Here is a 4,645-nt window from a genome sequence, read left to right as displayed (position 1 = left end):
TTCACAAGACCCATCCCCTCTCAACACCCATTCACAAAATCCAACACCATTCACCCACACTCTCTTTCACTCCCAAAACCTACAAAATACCCATCTCAAAACCCACTCACGAAAAATCCCACTCCATTCATTCATTTACTCTCAAACACATTCAAAACCCATTCACTCAATCACTCCAAACTCCATTCTCAAATCCCCTTTCTTTAAACCCACTCTCAAATCCCTTTCCTCCAACAAACACTCATCTCTTCTTTCTCACATCCAACCCAAATTCATCTTACTCAACATCACCTCCAACCCATTTCCAAATTTCATTTTCCAAAACCCATCTCCAACCATGGCACCTCTATGTAATATGATCTTTAATGAGTCTTGTCATACAATTTTAACTGAAGATGTGCATTGTCTTGATACTATTTGTGTACCAACTATTTTGTCAATATTCTTTTACTAGATGAGAATCATAATGCCTTGTTTGCTTATGTGTCGAAGTGTTTGTTTATTAATATCATTATATATATATATTAAATTATTATTTTTTTAAGAAGAAATGTATTATGAATTCAATTTTCTTTTCAACCATGTTTGGAGAATAGTTTACTGTAAATCACGCAACCTCCAAAGAGCTCCGGTAAAATAGGTAAGATTCAAACTGTCAAAATTTTCAAGGCAATGGTGCCACTGCCTCACTTCACCAGATTGGCCAATCATGCCTTGTATATTAGTACCTATAGTCTGTTTAGATTCATTTGATTTTTCGAGAATCTTCAACAAAATTATCAATCACTTTATAATATCTTTCTAGAATAGATCTTTCACAAGAACGCCATCACGAGTAAACCACTTGGTGACACTCTTTGTGAACTGGACTAGCCTTCTAGAATAAATTGGTTTCGGATCAGCACCGACAACTGTTGAGGGTTAAATATTGCATATCAGACCCTATTATTACCTGGGTTTTCAAACATGATACTGTTTAACGGCCCGATTTAAAACATGTTTGTGTTGCAGGGCGTGTTTACGAGCCTGGACTGGGAAAAAGGTACTAAAAGCATGGATTTAGCGGTCTGAAATCACCAAGGCAAGCGATGGACCCCAGGAGACCAAGATCGATAGATGTGCATGCCAGGGATTCAAGAAAATCAAGAAATTGGAGCTTAAGTGGCCCAAAAGACGTCCAAAATGCAAGATCACAGGGTTCTCGCCATCCGATCAGCTCAAAACTTTATACATGGCCTGAGGGTCATAAATTAACCGTACACGTAAATTTTCATCCATTGGATCGCTGTGGAAGGGGCCCAACGGACAGATCAGCCCACAATTTACTGATCTGGGACCCACCTGATCTCTGGATACTCCTCATCTTCGGTCTCAACACCTTAAATCATGAGAAGAACAAGATGGATGGTGTGGATTTCTCATAATCATCATACAGTGTACATAGTATACTTTTTGCACTAAGACTGTATGGCAACACAGGGACGTCTTCCTCTCCAATTCAAATTCTCGCCAGCGCGCAAATAGAGCTCGCGGCTGGCGTTTGTGGGGCCCAGGCATTGTTCAAAAGAAAGATCTGGACTGTCCATGTGAATCACAAGGGCCATATCATGTATGCCTAGGTGGAAAATTCTCAAAAGGTCCCGGAGATTCATTTTTGATCGTCCAAAAGCAAGATGAACGGTGAAGGGATCTGATACAATGGGCCATGCAGAATTTTAAGAAAACCCACCCTTCCTGACCTGTTTTTCGTCAGGAATCCAATGAACGGGGTGGATTTCTCTAAAAACTATACTGTGGGGCCCACCGATCGTCACAGTGTTCCCTGCTTACGCATGGACGCGCGTCCGTGAAAACGACCACGGTGGGCCGTTCTGTGATCACTATCAAGGCCGGATCAGTGATCCGGACCGTCCAGAGGATGCCAAGGGGGGTCCTGATCCCGTTCATGAAGCCAAATCAGGAATCTGGGCCATCATTCCGCCACAATTCTGAGCCGACGCAAGTCGGTTTTCAAGTGTTGCTGCACCAAAACAGGGACATGCGTTCCTGGCTACGGAAGAACTGTTTCCGCAACCTATTTCTGGCGGGACTCCACAGCAGCTCTGGAGGAGTTTTTCATCTTTAAAAAGGAAGGAAAACGGAGAGAGAGAGGAAGGGAGGAAAAACGTGGAAGCAGGAAGCAAGAGTTTTTTTGGGAGATTGAAGCTGGGACGTGGGGCTTGAAAGTAGCTTTTGTTTCTGTTTTTTTTTAAATTTTATTTCATTTGTTTTGGATCTAGCCCATTCATGTTGGGCTGAACCTATTAGCTAGGGCTAAGAGGTGAAGCTTGTATTGAGATGGGAGACTTTATTTAATTATTTAATTGTGAGTTAAACTTGATTGTGGTTTGATTATTCAAGGAATATTTTTCTTAGTCTTTAATGGTCAGTTGTGACTGAAATTACAATGGGTTTGCAATAGCTTTGAATATTTCTTTTTCCTTTTTATGTTTATGAAGTCAGGAAGCCCTGTTGTTCATCATTGTTCCATGGGCATGGTAGGATGACAGTACCCTTCCTGATCTTCATACATTGTTGATTGGTTGGTAATTAGTTTAATCATGTTGTTTGCTTTGTCTCCTGGGCATGGTTAGATGATGGAATCCATTCTAATTCATATACCTTTCATCTCTTGAGAACCAGATCAAGTAAGTTCAGTTTGAATTCCATAATCCTTGATGCAGGCATAAGATCTCCCTGATCTCTACAAGTGGATCCTCTGAATCCCTAGTTTCCTTCTGTTGAATTCCTTAAAGTTTTACATTAATCTCTCACCATTATTCATCAATTTATATTTGATTTAGACTACATCTTAAACTAGTTCTATTTCTACCTAGTTCCAGGAAACGTACAAGTTTCAATCCCTGTGGATTCGACCTCGGTCTTACCGAGTTTATTACTACATCACAACCCTATACTTGGGGAGTGAACAAGTTTTTGGCGCCGTTGCCGGGGACTGACGGTTACGATTCTCTGAAATTAATTGGTTTTAGGATTAGTTTAATATTAGGATTTTACTAACCTTAGTTTTTTATTTATTTTTATTTGAGTTCAAAACTAACTTGTTTCCTGTTTTATAGGATCTTGACATAAGTTTCTCAATTGGTAATTCCTTCCTAATCTCTATACTTTTTTCTATTTTTAGAATTAGGGTTTAAATTTTAGAAATTTTCTAATTCTAGTATCCTCCCTTCTGTAGGAAACAGTTTATTTTTAGAAATTAGGTTATTTCTTTCCCTTTTTAGAAATTAACTTTCTATTTTTATTTTTCTAATTTTAACTCTTTTAAAATCTAATTTGTCTCCTAATTTATTTTTAGAATTTTTGTTTAGAAACTAACCTTCCTATTTTGTAGGCCTTTAAAATAGAAATTTCTAATTCGGTAAGCTCCTTCTCTACTTCCTATTTTGCAGTTCTCTTTTAGTAATTTACTTTCTAGTTTAGGACTTGCCTAAGTTATTTTAGAAATTTTCACTTTCTTTTAGGAATTAATTTACTGCTATTTTTCTTTTAAAGGATCGTTCTTCTCTTTTTAGAATCTAACTTATTTTGTTTTATTTTGCAGGTCCTTAACTTAGGGGCTTCAATTTGGTAATTTCCTTCCAACTCTCCCTCTCTTTCTTTTTAGATTTTCTTTTCCTTTCTTAGGATTAGGCTTTAAATTTGATTAAGGGCTACGAGTGTTTCATGCCCAAGTGGGTCCGTGACAACACTTGACGTCTCTTGACTGAAGGAGGATTGGTTGAGGGGTTGACTATCTATCGCAGGACTAAACACCACTCGAAATCTCCTGAGTTAACTGAAGTTATGGCTGAAGACCAACCTCCTCTACTTCCACCTAGGGTGGAGGATACCCAAGATGAAAATGAGGTACAACAGGCACCCCCGCCTCGTACTTTACGAGATTATCTACAACCAGCGGGAGTGAGTATGCCCTCATGCATGATTTTTCCTGAAAACACAGGACAAATGGATATCAAGCCAGGAGTTATCCAACTCCTTCCCAAATTCCATGGACTTGAATCAGAAAGTCCATATTTACATTTGAAAGAGTTCGATGAGATTATGGCTACATTATGTTTTCCTAATGTATCTGAGGATACAGTCAGGCTGAAACTCTTTCCTTTTTCCTTAAAAGAGAAAGCTAAGACGTGGTTACATTCACTGCGTCCTAGATCTATTGGCACATGGAACGACACGCAGAGGGAATTCATAAAAAAATTCTTCCCACATCATAAAACGATTACCCTCAGAAAAGCAATCATGAACTTTGCCCAAAAGGAAGATGAAACATTCTTCCAATGTTGGGAAAGGTTCAAAGATTTGGTCAGTTCATGCCCACAACACGGATTTGAAACGTGGCGCATTACAAATTTTTTCTATGATGGACTGACATCTTCCATGCGTCAAATGGTCGAGACAATGTGTAATGGAAAGTTCATTAATAAAGATGTTAACGAAGTATGGGATTACCTCGATAGTCTCGCTGAAAAAACACAATCATGGGACTATTACCCAATGGCGAACACCACGTCTAGGCCGACTCAATTAAAGGAGAAAGGTGGATTATATCTCTTGAAAGAAGAGGATGATCTCAAGTGTAAAG

At 38.9% G+C, this 4,645-nt stretch overlaps 1 non-coding gene across 1 annotated transcript; it reads right to left on the bottom strand.

Annotated features, from left to right (window-relative positions):
• Nucleotides 1–4,284: 4,284 nt before the first annotated feature.
• Nucleotides 4,285–4,391, bottom strand: LOC131221751 (small nucleolar RNA R71). The gene has a single exon (XR_009159580.1). It is a non-coding gene; the product is annotated as a small nucleolar RNA R71 (small nucleolar RNA).
• Nucleotides 4,392–4,645: the final 254 nt, after the last annotated feature.

The sequence above is a fragment of the Magnolia sinica genome, chromosome 1 (genome assembly GCF_029962835.1).
Source record: "Magnolia sinica isolate HGM2019 chromosome 1, MsV1, whole genome shotgun sequence".
NCBI classification, from domain to species: Eukaryota; Viridiplantae; Streptophyta; class Magnoliopsida; order Magnoliales; family Magnoliaceae; genus Magnolia; species Magnolia sinica.
Note: the sequence above shows the minus strand (reverse complement) of the source record. Positions and strands in the feature narration are given on the sequence as shown.